Source organism: Notechis scutatus, chromosome 3, assembly GCF_049901735.1.
Source record: "Notechis scutatus isolate UNSWTSFEM ecotype Mainland chromosome 3, rNotScu1.2, whole genome shotgun sequence".
Taxonomy (NCBI): domain Eukaryota; kingdom Metazoa; phylum Chordata; class Lepidosauria; order Squamata; family Elapidae; genus Notechis; species Notechis scutatus.
In genome coordinates, this window is record NC_142011.1 from 133,408,432 (window position 1) to 133,431,795 (window position 23,364).

At 35.8% G+C, this 23,364-nt stretch overlaps 1 long non-coding RNA gene across 1 annotated transcript in view; it reads left to right on the forward strand.

The window, feature by feature from the left end:
- LOC148131397 (uncharacterized) overlaps positions 1 to 6,749 on the forward strand; it is a 99,959-nt gene extending 93,210 nt beyond the window's left edge. Inside the window, exon 3 of the long non-coding RNA XR_015748775.1 lies at positions 6,639 to 6,749. This is a non-coding gene — a long non-coding RNA (uncharacterized LOC148131397). The remainder of the gene's footprint in view (positions 1 to 6,638) is intronic.
- The last annotated feature ends 16,615 nt before the right edge of the window (positions 6,750 to 23,364 follow it).

The window sequence follows — 23,364 nt, forward strand, 5'->3', positions numbered from 1 at the left end:
AGTAACTCAGAAAAGTAAGAGCAAATATAATCAGAGTAGTTTGACTTTTAATCAGGTACAGAATTACAACTTCACTTTTCCCTTAATACTAGTTTGGGATACTTTCAGAATGTTGCTTTTATCCTACAAAAGCCTAAAAACCCACTGTTTTATATATACTAGTTAAACATTTGGATATTGTTTCAACATATAGCAAATAAACCATTAGGGGAACAGGCTGGTAAAAGCAAATTTGGCCTACGCAGCAAACTGTTAATATGGTTATTGTAAAGGCTGGTCTTGGCTTTCTGCTCTGTAAATAGGAGATAATGATAATACTAAAAATACATAATAAATACACCACTGTATGATGGGATCATATTACTGGAACTTTTTATGTACATATATGTGCATTCAATTTATCCAGAGTATCCATTGAACCAGTAAATTATGCATGTTCAACTTGTGGCCCATAGATTATACTATATATGGCCCTGGACAACTAGTAATGTAGTTTGTAAATTTATTATATATGTATGTATGTATGTTCCTGTGTTTGTGTATATGCATATATGTATATATCTATATCTATATCTATATCTATATCTATATCTATATCTATATCTATATCGATAGATAGATAGATAGATAGATAGATAGATAGATAGATAGATAGATAGATAGATATCTCTATCATATCTATCTATCTATCTATCTATCTATCTATCTATCTATCTATCTATCTATCATCTTGTAAAAAGATGTTGAGACTCTAAAAAGAATTCAGAGAAGAGCAACAAAGATGATTAGGGACTGGAGGAGATAAAATACATAAAGAAAAGAGGGGGTCAAGCTATTCTCCAAAGCATCTGACATCAGGACAAAAAGCAATGAATGGATGGAGACTAACCAAGGAGAGAAGAAACCTAGAATGAAGAGAAATTTCCTGACAGAACAATTAATCAGTGGAATGGCTTGCCTCCAGAAGTTGTAGATGTTCCAACACGGGAAATTTTAAAGAAGAGGTTGGACAGCCATTTGTCTAAAATGGTATAGGGTTAGGGGGGTTGATTAGAAGACCTCCAAGGTCCCTTCCAACTCTATTATTCTGTTATTTGTTACACACAACATACATGCATATACTATATTATATATTTTATATGTGGCCCAAGACAATTCATCTTCACTCAATACAGCGCACACAAGCCAAAAGTTGGAAAAACTCGCATTAAAAACTTCTGCATGGAAGGTAACAAATTTCAATCCTGGCAGGCATTAGCTCAGTTATCAAATTTGTCACAGGCCTTTCTACACTTGTGCCTAATTCTTAGGTAAAGTTATAGTATGAACTGTGGCAAAATCATCCACTTTGTTATGGCAGCATGCTGAATGTATTACTTTAGATTTTTTTCAAGCTAAGTAGGAATTTCCCTATCTTATGACTTCTTCTTAGCTGTTTCTGCATACAATGCTAGATGCAGATGTTTTCATTTTATTTATTATTGCTCTGAAATAAAAAAAGAGAAACAATATAAGAATCTCTCCCCATCCTCCTCTAAAGGAGATCAGCTTTTTAGATCAGCCCACAATTTTAGTGAAAATTGGTTTAGGTTCCCAATGAAAAAGTGAAATGTTTACTGCTGTAAAAAATATTTTCTTATAGCATATTTTTAGAAAGGCTGAATTTATGTACATAAAAAAACTCTGAACCTGAAATTTCTGGATTTAAATCAGATAATTAATATTATACTCTAATAGAGTAGGAACTGGAAAAAATATTGATTGGTTTCTATGGAACAAAACTATTCAGCCCTGCTAATTGAAATAAGCAGCATACTACTTAGAGATAGAAACAGCTTTAAAAGGAAATAACGATTTTCAGGCCTATTTAAAGCTTGTCATAGTATTGTCTCATTTGGCTTAATATCCTTATGTTTATTAATATGGTGTTTCAAAAAATCATTACAATTTAATGATTTGAATTATTTTGATGTACAAATTAACGATTTAGGATTGATCATTATATGAACTATTCTGGATTTACCAGGCAAATATTATTTTTCCACATTAAGAAAATCCCAGGATTACAGCATTCAATTGATGATATTTGTTCATCTTCTACCAATTACCTGCTCTCTGCTGGTGTACTGGAAAGATCAATCATACTGTGCCAAGTCAAGATTTAATAATGTATTATAAAATAAATTGAATGATTTTATTTATAAATGTAATGTGTTACTGCTTTCCTTTTTTTTCTTATTTTGGCTTGTTTAATTTCCTTCTTTTCTTTTTTGAATTTCTTATTTTTCTTTACCCATCTCTCTCTATATATATATTCTTTTTTAATTGTGTGTTAAGACATTGCCTTTATCCATTCTATGACTCGTGAGTGAGAGAGCATTAAGGTAGCATTTTCCCCTCTGTGTTGGCATTAAGGTACCATTTCCCCTCTGGCAACCTAAAAGAATGCAGTGTTCATCACTGGAAATGAGAACAAATTTGCAAGCCATTCTTATCAGGGTGAAATTAGGTGAGCAATAATGAGTCAGCTCAATGGGAAGAACAAGCACTATCTATATACAGTATATGCTCTTTTAGTCATCAGATACCTGGCCTGTATAATAAGCTGACCAAAATGACCAAAGGAGAATACAGAGGTTGTTGATGTGAAGACCCAGAAGCTCATCAGAGTTTACAGAGGTTTTCACCCCAATTCCAGAGACTGTATACCCTGAAACTGTATAACAGACAAAGTATGGTTAATGACAAAGTCACCATCCTGGATTAAGTCCAGAGCATGCAGGATTAGATCAGTAAAATGGCATCCAAAGATTAGCTCCTGAGAGCATGTTTGAGGCAACAGCAGACATGAGAGAAAGATTAAGCGGAGGACATGTATGATGGGATGTACCAAAACAGATAGCTGGTTGGCTGACATTAGGACAGTCTAGAAAAGGGTCTGAAAAAAGCTAGACTAAAAGATGGCACTATGATTGTAGCAGTACAACATCAGGTAATAATAGTAGATCCATAGAAGTAGGTATCTACCACACTACATAGGATCTGATGTGAAGACCTGCACAAAGGCCTCAGACATAGTCCAACATAAGCAAGGTGTAAGATGCAGGTAGAAGCAGCATACAGTGAAGTGTAACTCTGTGTGTCATCATGCCTCTTGTTCCTATGTATATCAATGGGAAGGAATAGCTGTCAATGGATTATTTATTTATGTATTTATGTATTTATTTATGTATTTATTTATGTATTTATTTATGTATTTATTTATGTATTATTTATTTATTTATTTATTTATCAATCAAATTCCATTTTAATTCTGGGTGGCATAGAATACCAAGAACATCATGCAATCATAATAAGAAAATAAAATAATGAACATTTGGATGAAATAACACTAAAACTATCTCAAAGATACAAGAGTCTTACCAGGTTCTCATCACCAACAAACCTGGAGAAACGTCCAGGTTCAAGGGTCCATTTGAGCAAGAGCAAAATAAGGTCAATACAAATCTTTAGGGAGTTGCTATTCCAGAGCACACACATTGTTAAAGAGAAAGACCACCTCCTGGGCCCTGTCAGATTTAATCAATGGTTAAGAGGGTGACAATTTTATATGATCAAGCAGGATGCATAGCATTTATATGAGATGCATCTCCCTCAGATACCTGACCAAATGTCATCAAGGGCTTTATATATGATTACTAGTGTCTTCATTTGCACTTGGAAGCTTATAGGAAGCCAGCACAGCTTATTCAGAAGAAGTATATATGGGATAGCATCGTATGTCATAAATGCCCATGCCATTGTATTCTGAAGCAGCTGCAATTTCCAAGTTGGAAGTCCCTGATAAAGCCCATGTGAGGTGAGCAAGATGTGAATGACTTTCACATTCCAGAAAGAGACAGAGTTGGTTAACAAGACAGATCTGTAGGAAAATCTTCCTGGCCACAACTTCTCCTTCATGTGTTCAGAAAAGTCCCTTAAATAGAAGTGTACTCCATCTGGCACTAAAGATGAAAAGTCCAGTTCTGGGCTTTAGGAATTTGGAGTCTTTGCGTCACATCCTGAGTATGTTGAAAGCTATCTACCTAACAGATTGCTGCTTCAAATCATCAGGGAAATGCCAGATATTTTTTCCCAGTCATGGCTGTTGAAAAGTACTTGTGCAGTTTTCTGGCTCAAAATCCTACAGTGCATTTTGCCTGCAGCGAAAGTGTGAGCCATCTGTTGTTTCACCTCAAACTTCAACATGTCCACTTCATTAACTGAAATGTACAGATTTAAATGAAGAAAAACCAGTCAGAAATATCTGGATGTTAGGGATTATGAGGTAGGAAAAAAATCAAGGAATATAGAGATTGGAATAGGAAGTAGCCTAGAAGGATAAAAGCCTGAAACTATCATGGGAATGAAGACTCTGAAAGAAAAAGAGGAAATAGCAATAAAGCAACTGCCATAACAATAACAATAACTGAAGCACACTAGAGTTAAGAGCATGACAGTTCTTATATTGATTGGAAAAGGGGATGTTCTCCTGTTTTATTAGGAAGGTTTGTATCCTCAATATAAAGGAGTTCTGAAATTCACGTTATCACAGGAATCTTTTTTTTTTAAAAAAAAAACTGTTTCTGCTTCTCTGTTTCTCTGTCTCAGATAAAATTGATAATGATAATGAGACTTTCACAGAATCCAAAAGATTGAGATACCACAGTGTAAACATAATACAACAATTTAGAATGGCAATATGCTAAATTGATACACGTTCCTTACTGGCAAATCCATAAAGAATTAAGCATTTATATTCTTGTCTATCATAAAATGAATATTAATGACAACAGTGTTATGCCATGCCAGCAAGAGACAAGTGTGTAAAGTATGCATTTAGGTATGAAATAAATTAGTTTTTAAAAACCGGCCAAATGTTGCCTTTCAAAAGATGATGAATATTTCATTATCACAGTGGAAAATATTCCTAAATTATGTACCTTAGCCTCACAGTGATATCTAATTCATTCCATTTCCACTGGAACAAAAGAAATTCATTATATCATTCTACTTCAGTTTCCCTTGAAAGGGATTCTAAACAATATCAGTTATAAATGAAATTCCTCTAAATTCCACATTTTCTTTCTTTACTGAGGTAGTCAAACCATCTATAATCTTAGATCCTCTTTTTCTATTTGTTGCCTTCTCTAACTGTAGAAAGATACAAAGTATTACAAAGAAATGTAACCTCAAAACTGAATCAAAAATAAAGAAGACTAGACAACCACTAGCCATCCTTTCAAAGTTATTTCTTTCTCTAAACAGAGAAACAGAATTACCATGGACAGATTGCTATTTGTTTTGTTTTGTTTTAAAACTAATGAAAAAAATATCATTGTATTAAGCAAGACAAATATAGATTCCTTTCATTTAATAAAGGGCACATTTAATGACATTTGTGGTTGATCTGCCATTCTTTAACTTCTTTTTCCTTGGCTTTAAGTAACACATAGCTGACCATTCTGGAATACCAGCTTCCCTGGATAAACCAACACATTCTCTACAATTTGTCTTTGTGCTTTATGTATATTAAGAGCAACACATGACTGTATGGGAACTGTGCCACTGAAGGGGGACAACTCACCTTCTTATAAACAGAGCATACCTGTATTTCTTGGAATCATGACAATGTCATTTTTGAACACAGCAATGTTTATTTTTGCTATGATGAAATTCTTGTGGAGTTCTTCCATGAACATCCATGTTCCACTGCAAAGCCTTGAAAGATTAAAAGATCAGTTCCAATTTATGTGGTGGCAATACGAATAGTTAAATTGAATCAAGGAAATCTGTTGGATAATGAGTAGCATTTAATGCTTTACTGACAATATTGAAGCAACAATATTATTTAATCATTCCAAGGGAAGTGTCTAATGCATGTAGAATTGATATTTTGTCATCATTTCATGCAAGAGAACCAAGATAGAATGTTTTCAGAATAGTTCTGCAGGATTATCAAATGTTGGGTAGATGAACCTTCCCACTCCTAAGGCAGTGCTTTGACTCACTTGGTCATTTAATGGCTGCATCAGGAAGAGCAGGGGATGGAGCTCATTAAGTGAAGCTGTCTCACTTAGCAGTCATTACAACATGCAACTGTAATTGGTAAGCTCCATTACAGTCTTAGATTGAGGACTACCTGTATTTGTTTTAATGCTGGAAGAGAATCACTGAATTATATCATTTAAAAAAACAGATATGTATAGAGCTGATAGCCATCCTGTGATTTTGTTTGCCAGGGGCAGAACAAATACTAGATGGGCTTCAGCTATGACTAAATTATCTACTACTCTGGCTTCCTGCGGCTGTAATATCCTTGGCCCTGGATTCATCTGCCTTGCTTTCATATAAGTATGGGGCCACAATGTTAGAGAGTTGATTTAAGTTTATTGATCTCTATGAATAATAATATTCTTGGTTTGTGGTTTACAGGCAATGGTGGTGAGGCTTTTTCCCCACATGTAGTCTATCTATATGCAGATAAAAGCATATGAGACTGTATGGAAACAAAACCATTCCATACACAGTCTATGTTACATCACAAAAAGAAAAATTGTTGATAGATCATGCCAATCTGTTTTTTTTCCCCATTCCAGATTCATTGGTCGTTTTAAGCACATCATAAAAAAGACTAAAAGAGCAATTTCAAGGAATGTTTAAAATGGCTGAAGGCCGGATCCCAGAGTGCTGACTTTCCAACTGCTGCCTAAATTATCACCTACCCCACTGTTCGGAGGTCCTATTCACATAGCGCAGACCTACTTTTTCAAGCAGTGGCCTAATTCTCAAGATCGCTGACCAAGACAAGGGGATCCGTGAAAAGACACACCTGATCCCTAAGTTGGCTAGGTGATGATCTGAAGTGACAAGAAAAGAGTAGCCTTCTGCCAAAAGACGTTCACCTACATTTTTCAGCCTAATACACCCTCTCTTCATATTCCCCCCAGTAGCCACCCAAACCTAATCTTCTCCTCTTTCTGCCCTACACCCCAATTATTCTCTTCCTGCCCTAATATTTTTCCCTCAATATAACTCTGTTTAATTGATAAACTGATCTTAATTAATTAATTAATTCTATAATTATTTATCTTTAGTGATTAATAAATTATTACAAATTATTCATGTCTAATGGTTATTATTTAGGCTAATTAATTGTTTTGAATATTAGTATGATCAGAATGTTTAGTATAAATTAGTGATTAGTGCAGTTAATTGACTGTGTATTTAGTGATTAGTATAATTAATTATTAGAGTGATTATTGATTAGTTAAATTAATTGACTAGTGTGTTTAGTATAATTGACTGTTTGATGTGATATTACTTTATTGATTATCTTCTTCAATTGACAACCCAATCAACAATCCATCTCAACAAACCCACCATGCCAGGAAAACAATCCAACGTCAAACCACAACCTAAAAAGAAAGGAACTCCTACTAAAGAACCACAAGACTCTTGCTCTTGCCTTATATGCAAGGAATCTTTAAAGGAGAATGAAGATTACATCAAATGTTCTCTTTGCAATAACTATGCTCACCATAATTGCTTAGGATTAACCAAGCAAATGACTCTATTCCTAAAATCATCCACCAATGCTTTTCCATGTGTCTGCCTACCGTACAGACCCAAACTAGAAAAATACATTACCCTGTTTGAAAGAGTTGATACCATAGAAACACATATAACATCCCTTGACACCATTGTTGCATCCCTGGACACTATACAAACTAGATTGACAAACCTTGAAATAAAAGAGACAACACACACACACAAAAAAAAAAAAAACACTAAACATCTACAAACCATACTTCTACCCAACAACTGCAACCAAAACCCAATCCACAAAAAACCACAAATCCTTCAAATATTGATATCCCCATCCTCATTAAAGAAGTTCTTGAGCGTGAACGGAAATGACCAAATGCCATCATTTGGTCTAGAGGTCAATGACAATGATGACATCTCTAACATTCGAAACATCATCAGGGAATATCAAGCATCAACCATCTTCCCTGATGAAATACTTGATATTTCCCATGTCGGTCCCAAGCTCAAAAATATAGATGGCTTGATGTCCCCACGCCTCTGCAGGGTCATTTGCAAAAACGAATCAAGCAAACGCAAATTTATCTTCTCAATAAATTCACTTGCAAAGAGCAACAACAACCACAAGAACCTTCGTTCTTGTCCTGATCTAATCTTACAACAACATGTATAATCCAGGGAACTACGCTCTGAGCTTAAAAGACTACATGATTTAGGTAATACTAATTTATACATCGACAACTGTGCTGATTGTATCAAAAGCAAGAGCCACAACCCACGTCACAATAACCATCACCCAAACATCCAACATTAGGAATGCATGCCCCTTACTTCCTCCAGACCCACTTCTTCATATCTTAAATACAAACTACTCAATGCAAGAAGCCTCACAAATAAAATGCTTGAATTCTTTATCTTACTAAGCACTGCCACATTCAATATTATATTTGTGTGTGAGACATGGTTGAATGCATCTTTCCCAGACTCCATTGCCATTGTAAGAGAATATCAAGTTTATTGGTCTGATCGTGAAATCTGTAGAGGAGGTGGAGTTGCTATATTTTATAAAAAAGTCTTTATAAAAAAAAGTCTTTATAAAAAAAAACACACCACTGCAAGCAAGAGGAAAATCCTCTACACACAAAATCCACCGGTGCCTTCTATAACTTTGTAAACACCAAATTTAAAGACTCAAAAACCATCCCACCTCTAAAAGGTCCTAATGGGAAAGACTGTAGCGATGAAGCTGTTAAGGCAAACCTCTTCAACACATTCTTCAGTTCAGTCTTTGTTAATAGGAATGGTTCATGTCCCTCATTTCCTAATCGTACGATAACTAACTGCAATGATCTACAAATTGACTTTACTGAAGATAATGTAGAAAATGCACTACCTGAAACCATCCTTATCTATTGGCGATGGGTTATGTGCATTCTTCTTAAAAAAGCTCTCCACCACTATAGCAGAACCACTTAACATAATATATAAGTTACCATTCAGAACCAGATCTTTACCAAACCTATGGTCTTTAGCAACGGTCACCCCTATTTTTTAAAAAAGGTAGCCCTTGCTTGGTTGATAACTACAGATCAATCTCATTGTGTTGTGTTATGTGCAAAGTTATGGAATCAATTATTATTCAATGCATTACCTTCCACCTAGAGTTTAACAACTTTCTCTCCAACGATCAATTTGGTTTCAGAAAAAAATTGTCCTGCAATTTGCAACTTCTACACTGCAAAAACATATGGACTACACTTCTCAACCAGGGTAAAGCAATAGATGTAATTGACTTCTGCAAAGCATTTGACTCAATGGTATATGACAAACTACTATTAAAAATAAATTCTTACGGCATTTCTGGATCCCTTCACAAGTAGATTACTGCCTTCCTGACAAACAGGCAACAAATAGTAAAAATAGGAAACGCCCTATAAAACGCTGCACCAGTTATCAGTGGTGTCCCTCAAGGGAGCGTTTTAGCACCCACACTCTTTACACTCTATATAAATGACCTTTGTGATCACCTTATTAGTAACTGCATCCACTTCGCTGATGATGTTAAACTATTCAACACCACCGTCAATGCTACCATCCTTCAAAAAGACTTGATTATGTGTCTGAATGGTCTAACAATTGGCAACTCCAAATATATACCAACAAATGCTCCGTCCTACACATTGGTAAAAAAAATCTATATACCAAATACAATCTAGGTGGATATCACCTTGTTGATGACCCTCACTTTGTCAAGGACCTTGGAGTTATCATATCGAATGATCTAAGCGCTAAAGCTCACTGCAACAGTGTTGCCAAAAAGGCTTTAAGAGTTGTAAATTTAATTTTATGAAGCTTCTCCTCTGGTAATACTGTTTTGCTAACTAGGGCATTCAAAACCTTTCCTAGACCAATACTTGAATTCAGCTCCGCTGTCTGGAATCAGCACTGTATATCTGACATAAATACAATTGAGCGAGTCCAGAAGTATTTTACCAGAAGAGTACTACATTCCTCTGTTCACAACAGAATAACCTACAGCACCAGACTTGAGATTCTTGGCTTAGACAACCTTGAACTACGCCAACTAAGATTAGATTTAAGCATAGTACATAAAATCATATGTTACAACATCTGACCAGTTAATGAATATTTCAGCTTTAACAACAACAACACTAGAGTACACAACAGATATAAACTAAATGTAAACCACTCCAAACTCGATTGCAGGAAGTATGATTTTAGCAACAGAGTGGTCAATGTCTGGAACTCACTACCTGATTCTGTTGTCACCTGCTCAAACCCCCACTCAAAATTTACCCTCAAACTAACCTATGTTGACCTCACCCCATTCCTAAGACATCTATTAGGGGAATGCATAAGCACACAATCATGCCTACCATCCCTGTCCTATTGTCCCCAATTATTAGTTCCTATTTCTTGTATTTAAACTTATATTTATTCTTGTTTCTGTTATATTGTAAGCTTTTGACAAATAAATAAATGAAAATAAAACAAACCTGCCTCAGCTTCATTACTTGGTTTCTAAAAAATAACTATTAACTTAAAAAAATAAAGCCTTCAACTGTACTGAATTCAGATATGATATATTATTTTACACCTTGATTAACTTTATTACAAGGAGAAAAGCAATTTTTATTTCAAAGTTTTCTTGTAAAAATTTCAGGAATCATTTTATTTCAGCTATAAATTTTAAGAAATTGTTTTGGTCAGAAAATAATGGTTTGAGGCTTTCGGGTTGTAGATCAAAATGTTTATTTGGCACAAAGATTTTATTATTTTATTTTATTTATTATTCTATTTTATTTATTATTCTATTTTATTCAATTTCTATAGCTGCCCAACTTAATCAATGATACAGAGTGGCTTACAGTCTCGATATTGCTGGACAACTTGTTACTTTAACTGCCTGAAATTTTATTTATCTCTGCTTTTATTTGACTTTATTTTTGATTATGTCAACAATAGTATATAGATCAAAATTAAAAGAAAAGCAATCAGTGTTTAGCATTGTATCTATGTAATATTATTTGGGTTGTAGAAATCATTTTGATGTTTGGACTGGATTTGGCATTTTTTGTCCCTCTATCAAGTTCTTCCCATGGACCTGGGATGGCAGGTGTTGTTGCTTAGTTAGATTAAAGATATTGTCTCATGATGCAAGCTGTTCCCAGTAAAGCTACCTTTTGCAATTGACTTATAGTGATTTTCTGAATGCTGATGATGTTCAAGAGTACTCCACAAGTTTTGGATTAGTTAAACGGTAGCTATTATTATTAGTAGTATCTTTAATTTCCATTGCACAGTTATTCTACTTCCATTTGCAGGTCTTCATATTTTATGATGTTTCTTCAATTCTTCCTCTTCTATTCCGCTGTATCTAGGTATTGCAATGTACACTAACCAAAGTTTTGTTTTTTTCCTTGGTCTTTCTTATTTTCATTTAAGTCTGGCATGTTATGTGGCAGGTGCCTGCCTGTCTGTTTGAATTCTACAGTCCCAAACTTCGATTTCTTCATTTTCTATTACTTTCTCTTTTGTGTACCACCAGTTCTTGTTTGTAGATAAATGGTACTTCTTGCAGATCTTCCAAAGCACCATTATTGCTACTTTGTCTTGCCATTCTTTGTAGTCAGTCTATGCAGTCTTTGGAAGCAGCTAACCAGATGGTCCACTGTTTCTTCAACCTCTTTGCAGAGTCACATATGCTATTTGTTGCTGTCTTCTCAATTCTGGTTTTGTATGCTTTTGTTCTTAAGACTTGGTCTTGTACAGCCAAAATTAATCCCTCTTGTCTCTTCAATTGTCTTGCTCTTAGCTATTTACAGTTCTTGTTCATATCTGCTTTGCCTATTTTTATATGTATTGGCCATATAATACATTGCCTTAACATGTCTCTTTTCTATTCTTATTTAGTCTTTCCAATGGACTCTGTAGAGAGATATTAAGGACAATGCCTGGGTGAACAATACCACTTTAGCAGAGATATTGAAGTCTGCCATTAAAAAACCAAATAAGTTTAAAACAACAACAGTACCTTTTGTTTCCTTGACTGTTCCTTGTTTTCTTCCTTTGTCACAAATCATCTTCTTTGCCAATTTAGAATGGCTGTGAATTATCATTGAGGGAAAAAAATGAGAAGGACAAGATATGAAGCAAATTTGACTTTGCAATTGTGATTATCATTACTGGTAAGATAGAACGATATTTCAATACAATAAGTTTTTGGTATCTCATGAATAGAGAAAAGTGGCTGCTTTCTACTTTTAAGTCTCTGAATGCAGTACAATAATAGAGCACTTTTCATGATAAATGAACCTTTTACCTTGAGTCCAAATCATATTTGTTTTAATTGTTATTTAGAGCAAAAGAGGCTATTTATTAAATTAGGGAGCAAATCAAACACAGATTATCACATATCTATGTATATGATTTTTCCTTTTGCTTTATTGCAATATGTATGTTTGGTTGCTGTGCCATAACTGTCTGGTTTGGTACAGCAATCAAATAGGACAAGTACAGACTTCAATGGATAGTTAGGACTGCAGGAAAAAAAAACAATTGCAACCACCCTGCCTTGTATTGAGAATGAATATACTGCACAAGCTAGAAAGAGGGCTGAGCAAAAAACCAACAGATCCCCTTACATCCTGGGCATAAATTCTGCTATAGGACATTGAATGCCAAAACAACTTGACACAAAAACAGTTCTTTTCCCACATGCCATCACTCTGCTGAAAGCCACAATTGTCAACTCTGAAGCTGACCTGACCAGAGCCATTTTGAGGCTTCAGTGTTGTCACACTGGAGCTGAAGGATAGGGAGGAATTGAGATAGCTGAGGTTTTGTAGCCAAAACAAAATACTGAGAATGAAGGACATTCCCACAAGTGGCTGGATAGAGGAGTTACCAGGCAACTGGATGACACTCTGATTGGATCATGTGACTGTTTGGAAAAAGAGGGAAATTATTACTTTTAATTAGGTGAAAATAGCAGGAACATTCAGAGTCAGTTTTCACCACATTGTGCCAGTATGATATGTCCAATAAAACTATTCTTTGAGGAACCTACCTGCCTCAGAGTTCTGTTTGCTATGGGTGTATTACTTGGAACCCTGACAACAGTTCAATTTATAACTAAATATATTTGCCCATGTACCATGGCTGTATCACTATTATCCTTCTCATCTTTCCTATTACCTTTTCCTATTGGTATTTTATGATTTATCACTTTGTTGTTTGTATGTTATGATTTATGATTGCATCTTATAATTTAATCACTTTTTTGTATGTGCACTGAGACCTTATACATTGGAGATAAATTCCTTGTGTGTTCAATTACACTTGGCCAATAAAGAATATTCCAATTCCAATTCTAATATATTTATATTATATATTTTACCAGTGGTTTAATGCCTATCTTCTGCCTTGCCTCACCTTTTCTCACCTCACCTTTCCTCTTAATTGTGTCTTAATTGTGTGCTTACTGAGCACACAATTACTAACTTACTGAGTAAGAGGGATATTCAGAATCTCCTGACAATTAAAGCTCAATTAATCTGTGAAAATTAATCCAAGGATGCATTTTACTTAAGATAAATACCTTATTCTGAGTTGCATTAAGAACCATCTATTTAACATTCTTAGTAAAAACAAAAAAACAGAAAAAAAACCAGAAATAAGTAGGGAGTAGAGAATTTACTTCTCCGGTATATCTCGTGCTTACCTTTTATCTAAACTAAAATAACTTTGTTTTAGGGCCAAATGCTCCATAATACAAATCAATTTAAACAAAGTGGTGTAACTATTATTAGCTAAAACCATCCATTATAAGATGTTGCATTAGAAGATGTAAAGGTGGATGGAACAATCAGACTTTTAAGAAAAAGATACAATCTCAGATCTCTGTAAGAGCTACTGCAAAAAAAAGTCCTATCTATCATACAACAACAACTAAATTTCCCTGAAAGCAATTAAAATTATAGAGAGATAAATTAAGGAGAATGGGCATGGGTAAGTTTACCAAGGATATCTATTTTATTATTATTTAAATATTTAACTGTTTTTACATTTTTATTCTGTTTTGTTTTGTTTTCAGAGGTCTCCCTCCCCTTTGAACCTGTAGTCTTAGTATTAAAATTGATCATTTTAACAGAGGTAGTGTTTTAATTTTATAGCATTCTATTAGCATCCATAGATTTTAGTTATCTTTCAGAAGTTTAATGGTATTATTAAAATGGTACTTGTTTGTATTTTATGTTGGTTTGTGACAAAAGTAAAGTCTAACTGTTCTTTGTGCTAGGCCTCCTTGCTTCAGAACTTTTGCATGGGGACAAGCAACTCTTCAAATTCTGTTGTTCAAAACTGATACCAGAATTCCCCAGGCAGAAAAGCTTAAATCTTAAAGTTGCCATGATTGGAGACCCCTGATCTAGACATAACAAGGATTAAAAATACATACATTCTTTTCTACATAAGGTTTAAGATGCAACTTTAAAACAATATTACATTTTTCCTATCTCTAATAATAGCTATACGCTGCTATAGATACTACTGGTACTGATCTTAGAAATGTAAAAGATTAAATGTGGTTAATCATTTTAACAATATTTTGGCATTTTTAAAGAATTCCGGAAGGAAGAAGAAATTCATCGCAGGATGGATTAGTTCCATCCTCTCTCCCACTGCCCTCCTTTTAAATATGGCAATATACAAAAGCAGTTATAGTGTAGCATAGACAGCAGAAATGAATAGAATTCATAAGCAATAATACACATTATTAGATAACCGCCAACTCCCTAGCCCCCAACCCCTAAGCCTAAATAAATCGACATAGATCAGCACTTAAAAAAACCAACCGCACAATAGGGCAACATTGGTCAATTGAACTCAACTGAGATCAACCAGTCAACATAGATAAAGTGATATCAACCCAAGTCAACCAAAATTGACATAACCTGAGGCAAATTGAGATCAACATTAATTCACCTGAGGTCAACCAAGGTCAATATTCATCAATAAAAGTCAACATCAATTAGCAGTGGTCAACAAAGTTCAACAGTGGTCACTGAGATCAGTCTTGGTCAATAGTGGTCAAATGTTTATAAAAATCAACTGATGTCTTACAAAACATACTTAAAAAGATAAGTTCTATGGCATTTAAATTCACAAGAAAAAGGTATATAGAAAAAAACAATGAAATTTATTTTATTTTATCATATCAAATTATATAAAAATATACATAAATGGTGAGGAAAAGTAAATTTTGTAGACAAATGATGTCTTACTGCTGCATTATGTATTTCACAGCTTTATACAAGTATTAAATATGCCTTCAGATGTCAAAATCAATGTCTAGAAATGCATTAGCTTGTACATATCTTTGACTACAACGACACAAATTGTTTTATACTTTGGACTTAAAAATTCTCAATAACTGAGCCAGTGACTCATAAATTAACAATATGACTTCATACATTTGGATAAACATCTGAAACTGGTATAATAAGCGAAACATTAGTACATTTTTTTAAATTTTCTGTTGAATTGTATTTTTGAAATCTTGCTGCTTAAACAGGAATAAAGATACATTATGACATTTTTATAGTGTAATAGAAAAGGGAATGTAGCCCAAGGCAATTTAACAGTAATTAAAGGAAATCATTTTGAAGAAACAAAAAATGTAAATGTATATGCAAACTAGGCCTAGAACTCTGACTTCTATTATGTTGTAAATATAGACCCTCAGTATTTCCAAGAATGTACTATTTCGATAATTTATTTTTGAGCTTACTTCTATTTTTATCACCCCAGTACTTTGAAATTCTTTCCTTGACAATGATACTACATAGCTTAAATTAATAAAAAAAAAAACCTATAAAAGTATTTTCACTTTCATTGTTATGTTCCTTGGGATATGTTGTTGGTTTAAAAACTAAATAACATGTAAACATGTCCCCTAATAATTAAATCTTAAAATCTACATTATCAAAATTCAGCTTTTGATCCATTATCATGCCCAAAGTCAACAATAAATATTTTATGGTGTGGAATTAGAGGGTAGTGTGACCAAAGCAGGACCAGAGCTAGCAAGCAAGGCTGTTTTGATAAGTAAAAGCTCACATTTAGTTGCATATAGCACAATTTAGAAACATTATTCTGTATTTTATTATGATTTCATATGCACATCCTGCTTGTTCCTCCTGGAAGATAACCCAATATTCATCTCCTGAAGATAAAAATACCTCACTTCAACTCACAAAGAAGGCAACCTTTTGCTACTTGCAATGTTTTCTGACTTCTAAATCACTGCTAACTAACAAACATATGCAGGAAACACACAACAATAGTAATGGGAGACTTCAATTATCCTGATATCAATTGGGAAACTAATTCTGCACCAAGTGAGAAATCAAATAAGTTCCTAACCAGCCTAACTGACAACTTTGTTGTCCAAAAGGTAGAGGGTGAAACTAGAGGGACAGCCATACTGGATTTAATTCTTACAAACAGAGAAGAAGTGATAGAGGGAGTTGAAACTGCAGGAACCTTGGGTGAGAGTGACCATGTCATACTAGAATTCAACATAACACAAACACAAGCAACAGAACATAATGACACCAGGGTCTTGGATTTTAAAAGAGCTGATTTCAATAAACTCAGAGAGAACTTGGGAAAGATTCCATGGATGAAAATCCTAAAGGGGAAAACAACTCAAGAATCTTGGGAAACTCTAAAAAGTATGATCATAGAAGCCCAGACCAGCACAATACCACTGAGAAAGAAAAACAAGAAATCCAAGAAGAAACCAGCATGGCTACACAAAGATCTCTTTGGCAAATTGAAAGAAAAAAAGGACAAGTACAAAAAATGGAAAGAAGGACATACAACTAAGGCAGAATATCAGCAGATAGCCAGAATCTGCAAAGATGAAGTCAGGATAGCAAAGGCTCAGAACGAACAAAGACTTGCAACAAAAGTCAAGGATAATAAAAAAAGTTTCTTCCAACATAAATAACAAGAAAAAAAATCAAGGAAACAGTTGGTCCACAAAAGAGAGAAGATGGCAAGGAAGTAACAGGCAACAGAGAGATAGCAGAACTGCTTAACTCATTCTTTGCATCTGTCTTCACGCAAAAAGAAACTATAGCTCAACCCACCAAAAACATAACTGTAAAAGACAGACCAGAAATAAAAGTTAAAATAAGCAAAAAAAATAGTAAGAGAACACCTGTCTGATCTTGATGAAAACCTTAGACTGTCCACTATTGACCTCACCCCTTTCCTAAGAGGTCTGTAGGGGGCGTGCATAAGCGCACCAACGTGCCTACCGTCCCTGTCCTATTGTTTCTCTTATTCTTCTTTTATTTTTCTTATATGTACCCATTTCATGTATTCACAACTATGTATACACTTATACTTATTATCTTGTAAACAATTGGCAAATCAAATAAATAAATAAATAATAAAAAAATAAATCACCGAGCCCTGATGGATTACATCCCAGAGTTTTAAAGGAGCTGGCAGAGGTCATCTCAGAACCACTGCACCATATCTTTCGCACCGGGGAACTACCAGAGGACTGGAAAAGAGCTGATGTGGTTCCCATCTTCAAAAAAGGGAAAAAAACAGACCCAGAAAACTGTAGACCAATCAGCCTAACATCAATACACGGGAAGATACTGGAAAAGATAATAAAAAAACAGATCTGCCAACATCTAGAAACAAGTAAAGTAATAAGTAGCAGTCAGCACAGGTTTGTTAAAAACAGATCATGCCAAACCAATCTGATTTCATTCTTCAACACAGTGATTAAAGTAGTAGACCAGCAAAATACTGTGGACTTAATATATTTAGATTTCAGCAAGGCATTTAATAAAGTAGACCACAACCTACTTCTTAGTAAGCTAGAAAAAAGTGGAATAGATAGCACCACCACTAGATGGATTCACAACTGTCTGGCAAATGAGTAGTCCTAAATGGGTCTAAGTCTACATGGAGGGAAGTAAGCAGTGGGGTGCCACAAGGTTCCGTCTTAGGCCCAGTACTCTTCAATATCTTCATTAACGACTTAGATGAGGGAATAGAAGGGGAACTTACCAAATTTGCAGATGATACTAAGCTGGCAGGAATAGCTAACACCCAAGAAGATAGGCTCAAGATCCAGATGGATCTTGACAAACTAGAACACTGGGCCATATCTAATAAAATGAAATTCAATATAGAGAAAAGTAAAGTCCTACACTTAGGCAAGAAAAACCAAAAGTACACATATAGACTGGGTGAAACCAGGCTCAATAGCAATAACTGTGAGAGGGATCTTGGAGTCTTAGTGGACAACCAGCTAAATATGAGCCAGCAGTGTGCAGCAGCCGCCAAAAAAGCTAATGCAATCCTAAATTGTATTAACAGAGGGATACAGTCAAGATCAAGGGAAGTACTAATACCACTCTAAAAAGCCTTAGTAAGACCACACCTAGAGTACTGCATCCAATTTTGGTCACCACATTATAAAAAAGATGTTGAGACTCTAGAAATAGTACAGAGAAGAGCAACCAGGATGATTAGGGGACTGCAGACTAAAACATACAACGAATGGTTGCAGGAACTGGGCTTGGCTAGTCTAGTAAAGAGAAGGACCAGGGGAGACATGATAGCGGTCTTCCAATATTTGAGGGACTGCCATAGGGAGGAAGGGGTCAAGCTATTTTCTAAAGTTCCTGTAGGCCAGACAAGGAATAATGGATGGAAACTGAACAAGGAGACATTTAACCTGGAAACAAGGAGAAACTTTCTGACAGTAAGAACAATCAACCAATGGAACAGCTTGCCCTCGGAAGTTGTGGGAGCACCATCACTTGAGACTTTCAAGAAGAGATTGGACTGCCATTTGTCAGAAATGGTATAGGGTCTCCCGCTTGGGTGGGGGGTTGGACTAGATGACCTACAAGGTCTCTTCCAACTCTGATTATCTGTATCTGTATCTGCTATCCAGTCTGCTTGTTAAACGTCATTTCAGTCATTTCACTGAAGGCATATCAGTGGTGCGATTCAACCGGTAACAACCAGTTCAGTGAGTGCGTGCTTTGTGTGTGCACTCTGCGTTTTAAAAAGCCCATTTTCAGCTCTAATACTTACCTTCTACTGCAGCCCCTGTGAATAAAGCTGAGGTGCAGCAAACTGCTTTGCCACATGAATCAGCAATGAAATAAAGCACAGGAAAGAGCAGTGGTGGGTGGGCGGGGCCAAATGCTCACCTGAACTACTGGTTCACCTGAACCAGACTGAAGCAGTAGAATCCCACTCCTGCTTCAAATCTGATTGGTTCCGGTGCACTACGGTGGCAACATCTTCTCCCATTCTTCAATTGCTGTCCCTCTATGATTATTTAGTCTTGCAATGATGAACCAGATCTGAAACATAAAATGTTTTAAACACTGCCAAGAAAAAATGCAAAAGAAATCTCGAGAGTAAAGGAATTATATTTTCAGGTGAAAAGAACATTTATTTATTTGTTTATGTAATTCATCTACTGTTTCAATCTTCACAAACACTAGAAAGTTAAGTGTTGAGAAATTGTAAGATACTACTTAAGTGTCTGTCTTAGTGTTAGTTTTACCGCTGTTATCTGTCACCACTGATTAGCAGGAAGATGAGAGTGTTAAATATTTATACTTGAATACAGAAACATAGATTGTTCTCAGCAGTGTGGAACAGTCACCAAAACAGGTAAAAATGGTTGATGTTCCGAGTTAGTATAGAATTATTTCCTTGGAGAGTAAAGTGCATTAAAGGAAGAACAGTGTGCAGGAAACAAGGAAATGCTGTGAAGATGATGATATTTGGTGGTACAATTATTCTAGTTGGGATGACTTGGCAGAATAGCAAAAGAGAGGCAAGCTATTGGTGATAGGGTTGGGTCTGAATCCTGTGACTACTGTTCAGTTCCCTGTGCTACACTGGCAGCCATTTTGCCTCCATCATGCCATAAAGCATCAGGCCTTGGAAGAGACAATGTGGCTCCTTTGGTGCTGGAGATGTTTGGAGGTGTGTGTAGTAGACCTCCAATACACATGGACTCCAATTACATACTTGTCCATAATAATTCAAAATTGTCTGATATTGCTTTGGATGCAGTTTATATCTCCAGCCCCTGTTCTTTTTCTCCTTCAGGAATTTTGAAGGAACCTGCAGTCATTTGCGGTACTGTTGAAACTGGTTCATAATTATTCTGAATTTTTTAAAGAAATTTGAAGTTGGGAATACAATACAAACATGAAACAATATTGACCTGGTAAAACTCATGTCTGTCTGTCTGTCTGTCTGTCTGTCTGTCTGTCTGTCTCTCTCTCTCTCTCTCTCTCTCTCACACACACACACACACACGCTCTGTCTCTGTCTCTGTATCTCTCTCTCTCACTGTATGTGTGTGTGTGTCATCACAACAGAAGGCAATTGAAGCAATTTCTGAATGTATTGTGAAATATGCAATGCCTTTAACATCATGTACTTAATGAGAATTCTGAAGAAATAGAATCCAATGCATTGAAAGCATTTATAGAGAAACAACACAAGATTCAGATGCCACAGGGCCAAGCCCAAAACTTCGATGAAGATGAGATGATGAATGATATTTTTATTTAATCTGATATTGCTGTTTGATTAATGCAGGTGCCATAAAATTTGAAAGTTAATCTAGTTGAGAAGAAGTGAACCTCTTCAAATTCATAATTTAAAAAAGGAATATTTATCTAGAGGTCAACAAGGAGAAAAGAGCCAAGGATACAGTCAATATCAGAGAATTTCATGGTTTTATACACATATTTACTGAACAGTGTAAGAGTGTTGGAAATTTGGATAGTTTATTCCAACATGATAGTTTATTCAAACATGATTTGGGTTTTGTTGCACACTGAAGATAATGAGAACTAAAGTTGGAACATCCAATTTATAACTGGCTTTAAAACATGGTAATTAAATTAAATTACCAGAAATTTCAGGAAATTAAATTCCAAAACGCTGAAAATGAGATATCTCACTTGCTTTGAACAATGGAAAACTGTGGCAGTGGGATTTTACCTCCAGAAACTATTGATAAAAATGCATCAAGTGGAACTGAAAAAAACAGAGGAAAAAAATGGAGAGCATTTTCAAATAGTCTTTTGGATGTAAATAAAAGCTTTCCTTTCTGTGGACTTGGAGAAGACATGTCCTCACCAAACAAAATATATTTTTGGGAGGATGGGGATAGAATTACTCTCATATCATGAGCCAATTTTTAAGAAACTTTATAAAAATGAAATACATTATTATTGTTATTATTTTTTTTTTGAAGGGAGATCAATTTAATTCTTATCTCCAAATATTCAAAATGAATCAATCCATATTCTGGAAAATTACACTTAAGAAAAAAATAATGTACTAATAGAGGGGAATATTTATAGCTCAAGGGTGAACTGTGGGGATCCTCTCTGAGCTTGGTGGTGTTCTTGCAGATATTTTATTTGTAAATTAGGGAACATCATCAATGTCAGAAGGCTGGATACTGAAAAAAGCAAAATATTTCAGAGAGCACTCTCTATGTTTCACACAATAATCAAATGTGTGATTGGATATGTCCAGGGGTAGGCTTCAAAAAATTCAGCTACCGGTTCTCTGCCCGGTTGCTGGGTGGGCGTGGCCATGGTGGGTGTGGCCTAGTTGGCTTCCTAAACCATGGCAGGAGGCTGTTTTCATCCTCCCTGGGCTCCAAAGGCTTTCCTCGAGCCTCCAGGAAGGTGAAAGTGGCCTCTCTGGGCTCCAGAGGCCCTCTGGAGGCTTGAAATGGCCCCATTTCTGGCCTTCTGGAACTTCTAGGAGGCCCATTTTTTGCCTCCCTGAGCCTCCATGTGGGCCCTGCATTTACCTGGGATCCAAAATGGGCCACATGGAGACTCCAGGTCTCCTGGCCCCTCAAAACACCAGCAAGGTTGGAGGGTCATTCATATCTTGGGGAAACATATATCCAGAAGGCAGGTGCTACAACAGAGAAAATATGCTTTCAGTGTTCCAATAGTGACATACTAGGCATAAATCTGTCTAGTAGGTCAAAAATGTAATAACACTGCAAAGGTGTTCAGGGTGAGATTCAGGCAAATATAAAAGAAAATAATCCTAAATGTTTGTCTAAGCCTTGTGCAAATAATGCTCAGAACCTTTTGAGGTTCTTTATGTGCAACATTTTCTGGAATTTTGGAGAAAAAATAATCCATTCCTTTCAGGATCATTTCATTACAAAGCATGGGTCTAAAAGTGAAAAGACTTTCTTGGACAAGACGGAGTCCTCATTATGAAATTGTGTATGCAGTAAAGACAAATTTTGTTGAGGCCTATGAAGAAGTCAAGGACTGTTAAAAGGTTCTAGGTGGGGAGACTGGCAGCAAAGTGGCATGCTGCTATGGACGTCCCCTTCCAAGAGGCTGTTTTGCATTTTATTTCTGTCAGCTAAAAGGATGGCATGATAGCTATGAGGCTGATTATTTATTCTGCAAGCTTCCTTTCTGGATAAGTTCACATGAACGTGGACTTTTGATTCTCAATGAGAATTTTCCCATTGGATCATTGATTCTTTTCCTTTGGTGAGCACTAAGGAGGGGCATGAAAGGGAGATTGGATGACTATTAAAAGGGAGGTACAACCCATCTGGTGAGGAAGTGGTTGAGAATGAAGGTGACTGTTTTATTGAGTTGAATCCCCTGGTAGTGCATCAGGAGATTCAGCTTCCCTTATCTTGGATGAATGGCATAGCAGATGGGAGGAGCCTCCAGCCTTGGAAACTGGGAGAACTGTATTTTGGGGATTATAGATGTCTTGTAAGGGTTTAGAACAGGGGTGTCAAACTTGTGTCATCACATTGTCATATGTGATGTATCATGACTTTCCCCCTTCACTAAAATGGGGATAGGCATGGCCAGCACATGGCCCGCAGACTGCAAGTTTGACACCCCTAGTCTAGAGTCACTCAGAATATTTAGGTGTAATGGGCATGGGAAGTTATGATGGGAGATTGAAAGTGGATCTCTCTTGGGGAACCAGAGACCAGTATCTTATGTGGGTTTCATATTCTAGCTCCTTGAACTCTACTTCAGTCCCAGACATTGTCTTGCTTTTGGCTGTGATTCAATGAGATGAGATAGGAGGGTTGACTTAGCATGCATTACGGAGACCTGAAAGAATCCAAAATGGGCTGCTGGTGGTGATACTTTCAGAAATGTGCCCAGC